The sequence below is a fragment of the Macaca thibetana genome, chromosome 10 (assembly GCF_024542745.1).
Source record: "Macaca thibetana thibetana isolate TM-01 chromosome 10, ASM2454274v1, whole genome shotgun sequence".
Lineage (NCBI taxonomy): Eukaryota > Metazoa > Chordata > Mammalia > Primates > Cercopithecidae > Macaca > Macaca thibetana.
This window is the reverse complement of record NC_065587.1, coordinates 79802842-79819933: the sequence shown is the minus strand read 5'-3', so window position 1 is coordinate 79819933 and position 17092 is coordinate 79802842. Positions and strand designations below refer to the sequence as shown.

At 38.2% G+C, this 17092-nt stretch overlaps 1 long non-coding RNA gene across 1 annotated transcript in view; it reads right to left on the bottom strand.

Annotated features, from left to right (window-relative positions):
• LOC126929059 (uncharacterized) overlaps positions 1-16704 on the bottom strand; it is a 35060-nt gene extending 18356 nt beyond the window's left edge. Inside the window, exons 1-2 of the long non-coding RNA XR_007717058.1 lie at positions 16646-16704; positions 15882-15977 (exon numbers count right to left, since the gene is read on the bottom strand). This is a non-coding gene — a long non-coding RNA (uncharacterized LOC126929059). The remainder of the gene's footprint in view (positions 1-15881; positions 15978-16645) is intronic.
• Positions 16705-17092: the final 388 nt, after the last annotated feature.

The following is a 17092-nucleotide window of genomic DNA, read 5'->3' as shown; positions in this document are numbered from 1 at the left end:
TCACCATTTGTTTAGGGGCTTCTAACTCCAGTTTGTCCTGAAGACAAATAGACTAAGAGTATAGAGTCATTCTTTCAGCAATAAGTCACCAAAATGCCAACCTAATTCTGAAAACAAAGGAAATAAATTTTCCTTAAGTTCCAAAAAATCTCACCAAACTGGTTAACTAGTCGTAGTCATTCTTAGAGTCTCGAGATCGGGATCCAAATCAAGTCATGCATGTTAAGCATAAAGCTTGGAAAACTCTCACATATGGAGATCACGTTCATAAGCTGCCAACACTTCAATCAAGACAGAGTTGCTAATGTCCCAAAAGCTATGTTTATGATGACTTCTGGTCACTATCACAGCCCGTGTCCCCAAAGGTAACCACAACCCTGAATTCTCACACCATGGGATCATTTTGCTTGCTTTTGAACTTCATGCAAATGGAAACATACATTATATAGTCTTATGATTGGGTACTTCTGCTCAACATTATGTTTGTGAAATTCACCCATGTCATTGGATAGTTGTAGTACATTCAGTGTCATCACTATGTAGTTTACCATTGTATGAATATACCACAATTTCTTTTTCAATATACCTGTTGAAAGGTGTCAGAGTAGCCTCAGGTTTCTGGTTATTGGAATGAATCTTCTATGAACATTCTTGTATGGTGTACAAATACATGCATTTCTGAGGGGATATTTAATCCTTGTAGTAGAATTACTGGTTTTGGGGGAATTCATATGTTCACCTGTAACAAACATTCCCCAATTTCCAAAGGATCTGTATCAATTTACATTCCACAAACAGCACGTAAGATGTTGGAAAGCTCATCAATACTTGATATTATTTGTCTTTTTCATTTTATGCAGTCAGCTGGGAATACCATCAAGCCACACTTTTATATGGGTAAAATGTATACAGGTTAAGTGAATGCAGGCAAAGCACTGATCAGAATAATAGAGTAATTAAAAACATTTAAGCAGCATGTAGAATCATTCATTCACTTATTTATTTGTTTAACAAGTATAATTATTCAAGAGAAATTTTATAGAAGATGAAGAAGTGAGAGCATAAATTTCAAAATTAATATTTAAAGAGATATTTTTATTCAGTTGTGATTATTTTTTAGCTGAACGCTGTTGCTATGTCCTCCTCAGATGGATGCAAACTATCTCTCAAACGTCCAGGTCCAGGATGACTTCACTATTTTATTTTTCACCAATAATAATAATGATATCAACAAAAACAACTAAAGTAACAGCAACAATCGTTTAGGTAAGTGGGCTCATTGCCTTTTACAACATGCTCCTATTCATATTTTTTACTCGATTCTCACAAATGGGAGATAAAAGTAGATTTTAGTCACTTTAGCGAACAATGGAGAAGATGGAAGTTCTGAGATAAGAAAGGACTTGCACAGATGATTGGAATGAAAAATAAAATATGCAATGGGCCTGGGATTTGAACCAAGGACCTTGGATTTCTCAATATCACAATGCTTTTTTTTTTTAATCCTCAAAATGGGCCTGCTAATAAAGACACTTTATACTGAGAGAGACTCTTTGTACAATAGCCACTTCGTTTTCATTTTGTTTAATCATTGCTTTAAAGACAAAATCAAGTTGTATTTGTCCCGTTTCACAAATGGAGAAAGAAAAGCCCCAAGGGAATTTAAGAATGTCCATTTTTTTACAACCAGTTACCTAGTGAGAGAAGCACATAGAAAAATCCTAACCTACTGATTAATTTCTTAAGTTGTGTCTGCTGAAACAGAAGTGCTCAGGAGCCAGGGAGCACAGGTAGCCATAAATATCAGGATACTCTTGGTGGACTATTAATAATAATTATTGCTATAGTTTTAGAATTGTGCATTTCTCTGTGTTTGAACTCAAAATTTCTTCAATATAGTCAAAGAAAAACATGCATCTATAACACTAGCATTATAAACCTTTAAGGCTCTGATATGGATTCATATTCAAAATTCTAGGGGGTTCTCTGATTTCAATTAAGCAAATAATCTTAATCATTGCCCCAGTTTGTTCTCTAGTTCACATCTTTAGTAGATAAAAATGTAACTCTAATACCAATTAATGACCACTTTTTGAGTCCAGGCTTCCCAAATCCCGGGACAAAAATACAGATCACCATTTTTTTGTTGTTGTTTTTGTTTGTTTGTTTTTGTTTTTGGTAACAAAAAAATTAAACTTCACATAGTTTAAAATGGGATTCAGGTCTTTTTAGTTTCCCCTGGATTTTGTTGTTTGGGGTAGGTTGGGTAGCAGGAAAAGAGTTTAGGAAATATATCAATGAGTCCTTCTCTCTAAGAACAAAAAGACAAAACAAAACAAAACAAACAAACAAAAACTGGAGAAACAAAAAGAAAAAAAAACTCAGTGTTTTCTGATGTTAAGGCCAAACAACAACCAAAAAGCTTTATTATTTCTTTGTGAATCTTTCCAACTGCAGTGGAAATCTCAAGGGGAGATTTAGCCTAAACCAGTTAAGCTGTTGCATCCAATATTTTACCGAGTCCAAGTTTGGACTCAGTGTTCTGACACGTGAACATGTCTAGTTAGAGGTGTTTGGGTTAATGCACATTCTTCAAGTGGTTTGGACTACCTCTGTGGCCAAACTCTACTCCTTACCACTCCACAGTGGCAAGTCTTGAAATTCACCAGACAAGTCATAAAATCCTTAAGACAGTCAGAGGATAAAGAATATAAAAATAATTCAGAGTTATACATTCTGATGAATTGTATAAATTAAATTTATTACTTATAAATATGTCACAATGAAAAAAAAATTGTATTGGTGGTCTCATCCCAGTTTTAGGCTACCTAATTTGAAATCAAATAAAAAGAAGAAAGCCTTGAAAACATAGTGAGATTCTGTCTCTACAAAAACAAACAAACAAACAAATAAAATAACTGGAGAGTGCATTAATGTAGTCCTAGCTACTCAGGAGGCTGAGGCAGGAAGATCACGTGAGCCTAGGAGTTGAGGCTGCAGTAAGCCCTGATTATGCCAGTGAACTCCAGCCTGGGCACAGAGCAAGTCCCTATCCAAGGGAGGAGGAGGAGGAGGAGGAGGAGGAGGAGGAGGAGAAGAAGAAGAAGAAGAAGAAGAAGAAGAAGAAGAAGAAGAAGAAGAAGAAGAAGAAGAAGAAGAAGAAGAAGAAGAAGAAGAAGAAGGAGGAAGAAGAAGGAAGAAGAAGAAAGAAGAAGAAAGAGAAGGAGAAGGAGAAGGAGGAGGAGGAGGAGGAGGAGAAGGAGAAGGAGGAGGAGGAGGAGGAGGAGGAGGAGGAGGAGGAGGAGGAGGAGGAAAACAATTTGAAACATTTCACCATAGAGAACTTGGATATTAATTTTTAAAAGAATTACTTGTAGACAAGATAAATTTCCTGTACATTGAGCCATTTTGTACATTTAAAATAAGATTTGATTTATCCAAATCTAATGTATATGCAGCTTTTACAAAAATTATGTAACAAAAATTTCTTCTGGATCTTACAAAAATAAATTCACTTATATTTAACTTAAGTCATAAAGTAAAGCTCCAATGAGTTGCAAATGTAATAAAACTTGTTCCTGGTCCTAAATATGTTTGGAAAGCAAGAGAAAGCAAAAATAGTTTTACTCTGTTGTTTTTACAACTCGATATGAATTCAGAGACATTTCTCATATTTGGGTTCTGAAATAATGAATTCCTCATTATCTATAAATGTACAATATATCTGTTGAAGACCAGAGAGGACAGATGGATAAATACAAGGTTGAATAAAGCAATATGCTGGGCAGAGATCCCACAAGAAGAAACCAAATGTCTGTAGCATCTGACAGAGCACAATTAGGCAGGAAAAGGCATTTCATTTGGGATATTCTTGAAAAATGCAATCTTTGCATTGCTTAGATTCATTAGAAATGTACCCACCCCATCCCCAAAAAAAGCATGAGAACAAACTGTGATCATGTTTTAGAAATGTTCCTTGAAGAAGCAGTCATTTAGATTGGAAAGAAGTCATAAGTAGCACTTGGCCATTTGGTCCCGTGTGCATCAAAACACATAGAATCAGCTAAATTAAGCATATGAACTGTGTAGACTTATGTTTTTACCTCTGTGGGTGGTGTTTTTGTATGGGATGGGCATGGGGAGAAGGAGGGAGGGTAGAAAATGAGCAAGAAGAAATTCTATTCCTAAAAGGAGATAGTCTAAGCAAAGAAAAGGAAAGAAAACAAGGTTGACATCCAAAGAAACACGTTAAGCATGTCAAAAGAAGTAATAAGATTGACTGTAAAAGTAGGAGAAATATAGAGTGTTTGGGAATTGGCTTTGCTTCTGTGAAGTGATATTTGTGTTAGAAAAAGCCAGGCGAAAGTCATGAGAGTCAAAATTATTACATGTGAAAGGAAATGGGTAACAATGGGCTAAGAGCATTCAGGAGAAGGGAGGTTTGGTGGTTAATTTCAGGAACTAGAAGACATAAAAGAAAACATGAGAGATATTTCAAAGAAAAGGAAATAATGTAGCTTCCAGCCAATGGAAATAAAAAGATTGACAAACCTCCCTTTTTTCACTTCTTAGTTTAGATTAAAACTTTGTAAACATTGCTTAGAATCTTTTAAAAAAATTGTACTCACCCACCTATGTTCATTATACCCCTATCCCATCCTAATTTTACCCCATAATACAACATATTCTCATATACTATATTAGTTACTCATTTATTTTGCGTATTGAATGACACTATTCCCCATCTACAGTATAAGCCCACTGAAAGTAAATAGATGTTTGTTCAGTGATGTATCTCAAGCATCTAGAATTGTGCCTGGCACAAAGCAGGCACGGAAAAAGCATTTGTTGAATGCATGAAAGAATAAAAAACACAATATTCAAAGAGGCAAGTTTGCATGCAGAACTTAAACTTTGAGATTCCCAATTATAAAATGGGTGCATTTGGTATTGACACAGAAAGGAAAGACGACCAACATTACATCTGTTTTTAGAACCAAACTAGTTTATAGGAATTTGGAAAACATTAGAGAAAAATTGGAAAAAATGAAAATAAAAAACTGTCCTAGAGAAAGAAGAGTATGAGAAATGTGATTGAGTGCCGTGACAACTAGAGGCTGAATTTAGGAATTTGCCTTTGTGGTAGATGCTCCAAACTGCATAGATGTCTAATATTCCCCCAAATACAATATGCTTGAGTATTCAACCTATGATACGGCCTCATCAAATTCATGAAACTCCTGATAAACAACTTCCATTAATTGGTGTGGTAAAAATATAGTGACATTTAATCCTGGAAAAGTTTAGTTTTCATCTGTTGAGTTACTTCCTTAGGTTCCTTAAATCTTACAAGACTGCTAATATAAATATGTATTTAACACTGACATTAACACCACTTCTCAGTTATCAGCAACCAACATATCAGTGAAACAAGAATGTTAATACATGATCTCTGTAAACTGGAATGGAGGAATTTGATGCATATGTCATTCTTGTCTTCCAGAAGCTCAGGGCAGATATCCCACCCATATCTTCTCAACTTTCACAGACTTCTTATTGTGAGAACCTACCTCTATCAGCTTAAGTATGTTCTCTGGTAGGAAGAGGTTGGCCTATACACACTAGTAGTACCAAAGAGTTAGCTGCCCAGGTGAAGCCTTCACTAATAATGAACAAGAGTTGGAAGATAAATGTCCCATTTATTTCCCCTTGGGTGGTGCAATTTTAAGATATGCACTGAAGATCATCCCACAAGTCCTTGGTGGAATTATGTGCCAATCATTGACAGTGGTAACCTTGGCAATGTACTTTGAATTGCTTGTCGGCCCTCCCCAGTCTCACTTGAACATTTTTCTACCAGTGCTTCCTGGAATCACATCTTTACACTTAAATCTTCCTCTCACGGTCTCATGGTCTGCAGAATCCCTACCTAAAGCAGTCTTATAGTCTATGTATGACGATAATACAATACATCTCAAAAGTGAACAACACCAGCGTTTAAATGTTAGACTGTGTGTCAGGAGCTGACTGCCATAGAATACGGAGATAAATTTGGCTGAAGATGAGAGACATACTTTGGATTTTGGAGAGGAGGTGAGATATTTTGCCAGATTGTGAGAGATATAGTAGATTATCAGCTGGATATAAGAGGTGAGTGATATTAGGAATCAGGAAAAGAGTATAGAGTGTTTGTGAAACTGGGAGTTGGGTGAGAAGGGACAGTTTTTTTCCCCAGAACGAGTTTGATGAAAATTTGCCAGATACCTATCAGCAAGCAGAAGATGCCATCATAAAGTAAGACCAACCAGACGTTTAGAAAAAAATGGTCCCCCTACTCCTATGCCCTGGAGAAAGGTCTCTAAGAATCACAATTTGTATGCAGCAGATGCTGTTACCATCCCCACTTGGATTCCCTTTCCTGACTCCTGCGTCCATCCCTTTGCTTCTATTGGCTACTAATGGCTCTCAGCTGTCCACTTCTCTGAAGAAATATCCTTGGCCAAAAGAGAGTGTCCCTGCCTAAGAGATTGCATATGCCCTGTTCACTGGCAGCCTACATTACAACCGATGACTAATTGACATGAATGACAAGAGGGTACAAAATGCTGGCCCCTAAGCCTCTGGGTCATACGATTTATGTTCTAGAGCTCCTCCTTCTGCTATAGAAGCAGGCAAAATGACACATTTGATATCTTCCACTGCCTTACTCTGCTTCACTCATCGCCTTCTTACAAAAGCTCATCCTCGTTAAGTCATGTGCACCCAAATCTGTCTCAGGCTCTGCTTCCAGCAAAGCTCATCCAAGACCCTATATGTACAACAGGAGTGGACCTTCTTCATAAGCTGACAGGGAGAGGCATTATGACTCATTTAGTCCTTCCCAGACCTTGATCGAGTCTCTGATAAAGATAAGTGAGGTCTTTCCAATTTCCTGAAGACACCCATTCAGTCACCCACAGACTTTCTCAGGATCTGCTGCAAATCTAAGCCAAATGCATCACATAAAGTGGCCCCTTTCATTGAAGGGCCGGCAGGCCACTAACTGATGAGGTGGACGTGACCTCAGGCAGAAACAAATCTCCAATAATAGTAGCACAAAGGCATTGGAACTGTCCTTCAGGCGAAACTGCTCCACCCATGCACAGTGGAAATAGTGAGCACGTGACCTTCTGAGAGACCTAAAATTGGATCCTTCAGGAGACTTTGGAAGAAAGAACCATAACACTTTTTATATACCAAATCTTAGGATCAAGTGGAGGGACTGATGTGTGGGGGGCCCTTGTTCCAGATCCTGAGTGTATTGTCTACAACCTCAGTTAAACTAAAAACAAAGCAAAACAAAGTGCAGTCCCGCCGTACCTAATACCCCCCAGATGACTTTAAATGGGATTATTAGCAGAACATGATGTTTTTCTTTCTTTCCTGTTTTTTTTTCTTTTAAAGAGGCATTCTTTTTTTAACTCATTATGACATTGCAGGTCCTATTGCTACTATGTGGTGTAATGAGGGTCTCTCTCCTTCTGCCACCATGTGGTTTGTGTTGAATGAACAAATGTTTCAACATTAGCCTAAGTAGACTTAAGCAGAAAGTTTATTTGTAGTTCAGATAGATGTGCATGTTTCTTTCATGCATTTCGAACCCAAAAGTGATGGTTTGGACCCCTGAGTGCTAGAACATATCTAGGACCTCAGCACAGAGCAATACACCAGTTTCTTACGAAGCAATCAAACAACAGTGTGATGTACCTCATGACCAAGCAATTTCTCTCTTAGGAATACACCCAGCAGAAATGCAGATATATGTTATCAAAAGACATATGAGTGGAGTGTTCATAGCAGCATGATTTGTAAGAGCCTCAAACTGGAAACTGCCCAAATGCTAATCAACATTAAATTGTGACATACACATACAATGAAGTACTATACACAATTAAGAATGAACAATCTCCGTTTCACATTGCCATGTGAATGAAATTTCAAAACATAATATCAATAGAAGACAAACACAAATATGCATAAAAATAGGCAAAATCTAGTCTGTAATATTGCAAGTCAGGATAATGGGAGTTTACCCTTTAGAGCGTGGGAGATGGTCACTAGAAGGGAGCATGCCAGGTGGCACCTGGAGGCACTTTTAATGTTCTGTTTATTGGTTTGACTTGACTGCTAGTTACACGGACACATTCACTTTGGAAAAAATCATCAAACTGTATAGGTAAAATTTTTGCACCTCTCTGCATGTTATTCTTCAGAAAAAGATGTAAGAGAATAAGCTTACTCAACTGAACTGAATGATCTATTATTTGGGGTCGTTCAGATTTATCTTTCTTCCATGAATGTCACTACTGAAATGCTGAGAGATTAAACCAAGTATGGAGTATTAGCAGGAAGCCTCTGTTAGTCCACATTGAGAAACACTGGTGAACCAACGTAAATTATCTTGATACATGAAATTCAGGACAAAATATAACATTGGTTATATTTCAGTTTTTGGCTTTTGTTTCCAGGTAGAACTTTACCTTGTTAGGTGTTTTAGAAATATAAGAAAATTCTTTAAATTATATTAAATTATAGAGTTTTATATTGAGGGTGGACTTGGAGAATAAATACAGTCCATGCATTTTACAGATAAGAAAACTGACCTCAAGAGGTTAAATAATTGGCCCAAGGTCACATGTGTGGTTAGTAGCAGCCCTGGGAGGAGGTCCAAGGTCCTGATTTCTTTTTCTGGAGACCACACAGCCTCCTTATTTTCTAAGAAAGTCCATGAATACATTTAAATCGTCTGCTACAGAATTTTTAAAGATCAACTCATTTAATCCTGTTGGTACAATGCATAGGCTGTGAACTGGCTCTACTTCCTCAGCTACAATCTGTCAACAATCAACAAGTCCATAGACTGGCATTTCTGCTTCAACTTAATGGTTGACTTTAATTAATGCATTGTTTTTGTGCTCATGAAAACTGGTTAGCTCACACGAACAGCTTTAAAATCAAAATATATTCTCAGAAACAAAGACAATGGAAGCCCTCAGGGTCACATTTTCAAAAGCAATAACTTTTGTCCATCCCTTGAGGGAGTCATGAAGTCCTTGGGACAAATCTATCCTAATTGTCTTAAGTTTACCACAGAGCTTCCCAACCCTGGCTCTTTGTCAGTGCTGTCTGTAGGGGTTTTACGCACCATGATGCTATGGCTCCATCCCAGACCTCCCAAGTCAGATTCTCTGGAGAAAGGGTCTGGACATCTGATGCTTTAAAAGCCCACAGGTGATTCTGATGTAGCCCTGGCTGGAATGCCTGGTCCTTTACACCTCTGTGACACGGCTCTTATCATCCTCTCCATGATCCTTCAGATATGTGGAGATTTAGTAAATAAAGCAGTAACTTGCAAATGGTTGTCTTAACTACACCAAACCTGAGGGTCTATTCTTTCTCAAAGTGTCATTGATTACATGCCACAAGTTGGTATATTGCCCACTTTAATGGCTACATATATGCAGCCAACAAACAATTAGTTTTATATTCATGGGTGCTGTAAATTTCTTAAAGAGCAATTAAACTATACATGTTTCAGGGACCAGGGGAGGTCACAGAAGCATTGGTAAAGATTACACATACATTAAAAAGAAAGAAAATCAAAGCTGGATATGAGAAAGGTCAAATAGGAGTCAGAGACTCAGTCAAGGTTCTGAGTCCAAAGTCAGAGACAGCTGGGAGGCAAGGTGAAGGCTGCATAAATGAAATAAGAATAAAGTGTCAAACCAAAACTCATCTTATTTGAATTTTTGTTACAAAATAGAACAATTCTACAGTCACATACTACCTTATATGATGCACATCACTATAAAATCATTTGAGCTCTGTAAACAAGGACCTAAGAGCTATAAAGAGATATATTTTGAGAGACATAAAGTACTGACATTATCAAGCATCGGTAATTAACTAATTATTGGGGCCAGGCGCTGTGGCTTACGCCTGTAATCCTAGCACTTTGGGAGGCCAAGGTGGGTGATCGCCTGAGGTCAGGAGCTCGAGATCAGCCTGGTCAACTTGATGAAACCCTGCCTCTACTAAAAATATAAAAAATTAGCCAGGCATGGTAGTGCATGTCTGTAACCCCAGCCACAGCTACTTGGGAGGCTGAGGCAGGAGAATTGCTTGAACCTGGGAGGCAGAGGTTGCAATGAGCCAAGATTGTGCCACTGCACTCTAGCCTGGGCAACAAGAGCAAAACTCCGTCTCAAAATAAGAATAATAATACTAATAATAATTAACCAATTATGGACCCTTTTTAGTTAATTCATTAATTGGTTAATTCATATGTATTGTATCTACTATGCAGTAGTTATTACTATCACAGGTTTTTGAAAAGATCCCGTCCTATGAGTTTATATTTAGTCAGAAAACAGATAAATAAATAGATACCATAATATGCTGCTGAGATATAATTCAAAGACGAGGGCTATGGATGTCCAGACCTAGTCGTGTGAAGTAACTCTTGAGGTAAATCTTAAAGGATAAGCAGGAAAAGGTAGAAAAACAAAGGAAAGAGTTGCAGAGAGAAAGAAAAAGGTCACATTTATGCAAAGGCAGAAGGCACCAAACCACAGAATGGGAAAGACGCTTCTGTGTTTATAAAATTTAAAAAGTTCAGCTGGGCGTGGTGGCTCATGCCTGTAATCCCAGCCCTTTGGGAGGCCAAGGCAGGAGAATCACTTGAGGTCAGGAGTTTGAGACCAGCCTGGCTAACATGATGAAACTCCATCTCTACTAAACACACAAAAAATTAGCTGGCATGGTGGCGCACTCCTGTAATCCCAGCTACTCAGGAGGCTGAGGCAGGAGAATCACTTGAACCCGAGAGGCAGATGTTGCAGTGAGCCGAGATCGCATCACTGTACTCTAGCCTGGGTGACAGAGCGACACTCGGTTTCCAAAACAAACAAACAAACAAAAAACAGAAATTTTAAAAACTCAATATGGTAAGAACACAGAGCTCATGAATCTAGGAAAATCCTGTCTTCTTAGCTCACAAGTTCCCATTGCATTCTATCTCTCATCTACTCAACTTATATATGTATCTTATGAGTTCCTGGAGGACAGGACTCTAATCACACAAGCATATCCCCTGGTCTACCAGCATCTCATACATACTTCTGATTGAATGAATTTCTTCCAGATCTAGCCTATTGTATGTGAGAAAACTGAAGTTCAGGGAATTAAGGGGGACAGTCTAAGATCACACACTATTTAGTGGCTGAACCAAATAATAAAACAGGATCTGGGGAGCCACTGTTTGCCTACACAGCAGCCTCCATGCAAGTCCTGAGTTAAAGGAGTCTTTGCAGCTTCCGGTGAATGTATCCATATAATGTTAAGAATGGAAAGCTTGTTTGAATCCTAATTTCCTAAAGTAGGTTTTGGCTGCTGGGATTATAAATTAATCATAGAGAATGAGTCTGAACCAATGACTCAGTAATTCAGGATTATTATAATAAAAACTAAACTCATTTGTAAAACTGTTCACTTTTTCCTAGTATACAAAAAAGTAATACTTTAAAAAATTGTAACTTTACATTTTATAAGTATAATTAAATACATAATTAAAGCAGATTATAATGGGAAAAAATGGATCTTCACCCATCCTTGAAGTAATGAATTATTACCCATTGAGTTCTAAGAATTTATCAAAGACAGAAAAAGAAAGGGATTCAAAATCTTGGGTAAATATTCTTATAAAACCATGAAGACAGAATCAATAATGTCCTACCAACCCTCAAATCTAACACCCAGATATTAATGATATATTTCTCTCAGATCCATGTTGTCATAGAAACAACACTTTTCAAGAAATACCATCTGCCAAAGAAGGAAGCTGGTAGTAATTTTCAATCAGTGCTTAAAATTTTCAGTGTTGAGGCTTAGTACTTTTTCCTCTCTGTTCTGCATCTGGTATGCATAGCTCTATTATTTACAACTGACCTCTTCCCCAGTTTTTTTTTTTTAATTGGTTTATAACAAAACCTTTCATCATGATCATTTGCCTGGACTCCATTGCTGGACCAACCCCTGTGGCCTTGCCCTGGTTACTCAAAGTCTAACACAATTCATGTGAACAGGCACTTCGTGAGTGCTGGCTACACCCCCAGCTCTTAGCTTATTCTGGGACTGTGGGGGATGCTCAATGAGCTCTTCAGAGCACCTAGTATCTATGAATGTAAAGGAATGAAAGGGCAGTACAGAGGTGCAAAGTAGGAACCTGTGTGCAGAGGGATGATGAAGGCTGACAAGGAGTAGAGGTCAGTTGCGGAGGAGTTGTTATTAATATTTATCTGGTCCTTGAATATTCAGTAGGATTTCAAGTAGAGTGCCTTGAATGCTCCACACATGTGTTTGGATTGTTTCTATAAGCCATGGGGAACCATTAATAATAACTAAGCAGAATTATTTAAGGGAACAGCTCTGGCAGCAGAGCTGATGGAGGAGTGAGGGTGAAAGGCAGAGAGAAACATTAAGAGGTTCCGTAGGAGATACAGCAGCAGCTGCTGCATCACCTGGGAGTTTGTTAAAAATACAGAATTTCAGGCCTCATCCCAGACCTACTAACCTAGAATCTCCTGTTTCAGTCAAATCCCTGAAAGAGTAAAGTATGAAAGACACTGGTCTAACAGAAAATGTTGCATATTCCCATCTTGGCAAGGTTATGGACCATAACTCTGAGCAACGCTAGATTTCAGAGAGCTAGACCTGTCCCAAAACTTTGAGTGAAGAGCAAAGGAAATGTGAAATTATTAATAATATGCAGGATGGGGGCACACTCTGGAAGTGGGGGATAATGCAAAGGCTGAAGGACCTCAAGTACAGGTGGGAAATAAGAATTTGCTAAGAAATGAAAGGGCCATGAAAGTGAGTAGAAGGGATAAAGTTATGGCTGGAGTTAGGGCATCTGAAGAAACTGCAGAAGGCAGCTGAGAGGGCAAAGGAATCTCATATGGAACAGCTGCCAAGAGGCTTTGAGTAAGAGGTGGATCCATGTGGGAGCAGGAGGTGGGGATATGAGGACACTGGTTTGCACTAGATGCCAAGTAGTTTCAACTTGGTGGACAAAAAGGAGGCAATTTCAGAGTCACAACAGAGGGATGGTCTATAAGTTTGAGTGGCAAATTGTATGCACAGAGGGAGGAAGAAGGAGATTCTGAAAATGACACCTATTTTTCCAACCTGGCTAATTGCAGAGAGGCAATGACATCTACATATGAAATTAAATGCATGGAACACAGAAAATCTTATATCACTGATAAGCAAAACTCTAGAATATTTTGTTCAGAAAGTACACACAATCTACACCTGGTGACTTTAGTGTCACTGAAGTGTCACACATTTAAGAACGAGTAAAAATATCTAATTTGTATTGAGTATTGGTAAAGAACGTGATTTAAAATGCTTAAAATGCCCATTATAAACCTCATAACTCCATGAAGCAGGCTCGGTTATTACACTCATTTTACAGGTAAGGAAACTGAGACATAGAAGGGCTACTTAACTTGCCAAAGGCAAAAATTAGTGTTAACATCAATATTTGGACTTGGTTAGTGGTATCACAGCCAATAATCATCATCACTATGCTAGGCGGCGTCCCCTTCCTCCCTGACATCTTCATCCTATTAGTTAACCTACAGGCCATTTCTAAGGTCAAACAGGTACCAAGTTTTATATACCAAAAAAATCTGGATATAAAGATTGTAGAGTTCCTCGGAAGATGGTGTGTCTCTAAATCCCAGAAATTACTTTTCTGAATGGAAAAACATTAAAGGGAAATATGTCTTAGCAAGAGTAAGATGGCTGTGTAAATTAGGATAGAATCAGTTCCTGATTATCTGCATTTATTGATGATAGTGTTGGCAGAAACCACTGAAATCCCCTAATATCCCTCAAACTTTAACAGCCATGTCAATGACTGATTTCTCCATACTCTCTAATCTAGATCCCAGGTATTTTCAGAGTAGCCTCATGAAAAGGGGAAAAAGTAAAGTATGTTGAGAAACTAAGGCTAGATTAACAAAAATGTTGGGTAACTACTAGGCACGTTACTTGGATGCAACCTTCCTGAAGTTCAAATCCATCTTCATTTTCCCTACATTCCAACCATATATCAATGGCAAACCACTTATAGCTTATCCGTCAGTTCTCCTATCTGCAAATTGGGGTCAGTAACAGCATTTACTTGTAAGTATTGTTGGAGGGAACTAAATGTCATAATTAATGAGGGGCACATAGTAAACACCCAATAATACGATAATCATCAGGTCAGTCATCAAGACCAATACATAAAAATTAAATTGAAAATGACTACTCCTCTTTTACAAACTGTCCGCCAGACTGCAGCATATCTGTCTCAGTCTCAATCTCTCTTAATTGTGGGTTGAAAGATGAAGCCCAGGTTGGCAGGAAAAAACTCCTTTCATTTTTCTTTAAATGAGCTCCAGAGGTCTTTTTTCCTTGGCCACTGTTATTTACTCTGGCACTCAAAGTTAGCAGCAAGAACTATTAGCAAAAACCCCCAAATCACATGGATATCAATAGAATAAAACCTTCCAAGATTCCATATCCTGCTTATGCCTCAAATCCAGAAACATCACTGACCTCCTTTTAGCACTGACTGATGACAATGCAGATATTTCAGGCTGCAGTTCCTTGCACACTACGGCCTGTCTGAGTTTGTTTTGCCCCTGGACTATTTTTGCTCACATGGTTGCTCTCAGCCGCAGACACTCAAATGGAAACCAGAGTGATCCAAATGTTTGGGAGGAACCTATAAACAAATGTAGGAAGAAGCATCTCGTCTGACCACGGCGCCCACAGCAGTTTCTGTAGACAGAATATAAGGAGCTGGAAATCCAGCCCCTTCTAGTTAAGAACTTGCCTTAAATCTTTCTTAGATATTTTGATATTTCACACTAGGATGGAAGGATGGAAACTGAGAGGAGCAGGTTGGGAAGAGCTTATTAACAGGGGGTGTGTGTGTGTGTGTGTGTGTGTGTGTACCTAAAGTTTTTTTTTTTTTTTTTTTTTTTTTTTTTGGCGGGAAAAAGGTGGCCTGGAAGGGCTAGGTGCCTGCCATTCTCTGCTTGGACAGAAAATACAGGACCAGGCATAGTGGCTCACACCTGTAATCCTAGTGCTTAGGGAGGCTGAAGTGGGATAACTGCTTGAGGCCAGGAATTAGAGACCAGCCTGGGCACCAGAGTGAGATCCTATCTCTACAAAAAATGAAAAAATTATGCTAGCATGGCCGCACATGCCTAAAGTCACAGCAACTCAGGAGGCTGAGGTGGGAAGGTTGCTTGAGCCCAAGAGTTCCAGTTTGCAGTGAGCTATGATTATGCCACTGAAAACAAAACAAAACAAACCAAAGGAAGAAAATACAAATAGGGTATTTTTTAAAACTAAAAGGCAACCCCTTCCCCCACAAAAAAGAAAAACATAAACAGGTCTTTAGGTTTAGAAACTTCCAGAAAAACCTCAGACTAAATTCAGGTGTCCTGCTTAAAATAGATTCTAAACATTATGTGAGTGGTATTTATTCGGAGATCATTAAGGACCCCCAAAGCCACCTTGCAAATATCCAGACACCATTAACTTAAACAGAATGCCTTAATTCTGTAGAGCTCAGAAATGTGGGAATAGACATGATGCAAGGCCTTGGAAACTTCTATCGTTTCTCTCAAAGTACCTGGCTCTTTCTTCTCTCCTCCCTGCTCCACTTCTTATTGGACCATAGTCAGTCAAGAAAGTGGTGCAAAATAAGGAAAGGAGGTGGCCCCAACCATGAGGCTGCTCTGGCAAAGTCCTCTAATTGGAGCATAAACCGAACCTACCAGTAGCTTCATTCATCCAGTCTTGGTTCATATCAACTCATTGGCATATTGTCACCGTTGAAGGATTTCCAACCACAAACCTCCAACGCTTGCACCCTAGAGAGAAATAGAACAGACAGTGTTATCTGGGACCCTGCTATCCTTGATCAGAATGTTAGGCCACTGGATCTAAACAGATAAAAATAAAAAGGCAAAAAAAATCCCACACAAAAACAGTAAAAAAAACTAGAAGGAATCCTTGCTTTCACAAATGGCCAAATCTTTAAACGTGTGTCTATTAAATACATCTTTTAAGACTAAAAAATGACGTGCAGCCTGCCAAAATAAAATCAGGTTATAGAACATTTTCACCTTCCAACAAATTGCTTGTTTTCCCATCCGAACAATAACCTTATTGTTTGCACTAAAGTACAGTACATGACTAGTCATGTTAGGAAGTGAATGAATTGTTGTGCTGTCAACACGATTTTTTTTTCCCACATACCTATTATATCTAGGAATTCCTTCCAAAGTTAGAAACTTTGAAGAAAATGCACACTGCTTTCATCTGCTTATATTATTTAGAGTTATATTGACATTTAGATTAGAGCTGCTTAGTAATGTGAATTTTATTACTATTATTATTATTACTATTATTTGCACAGGTTTCTGAATATACACTCTTGAACCCTTGTCAAAGTCTCATGAGAATTTAGGTTTATAGTACCTTGCATGTTTTATTTAAGCCTGGGCTGTAACCTTCTGTAAAACTTCAATTTACTTACTGGTACAGGAGTATATGAAGACATCATAAAGGCTTACACCTGAAATGAGGCACTCCTTTCCATCCCTTTCCTTTCTTATTGAACTTAGTAACTCAGGAGTCTACTGACAAAGAAGAGGAGGTATAAGACATCCATCTGGGTCTGATCTGGATGATCCTAGCTTTTCAATTAACCTGGAAGAAATGGAAACAAATCAAATATTTTAATTGTAAATCAGGACGAAAAGTTCTGTTGCTAACATGTAGAGCTCAGATATTAATTCAACATTCTGTCAAGCATGGCAAACAAAAACATTCATATCTTCCTACTCTGTTTGTTGATGGCTGTAAATAACAAGTCAGAGAGTCATAGAAACTTGGACATGCAGTTAGGTGAAATAAGTTCCATTCAGCATTCATTTCCAAACTCAGCCAATCTCATGACCACACTAATGAACACCTAAACACC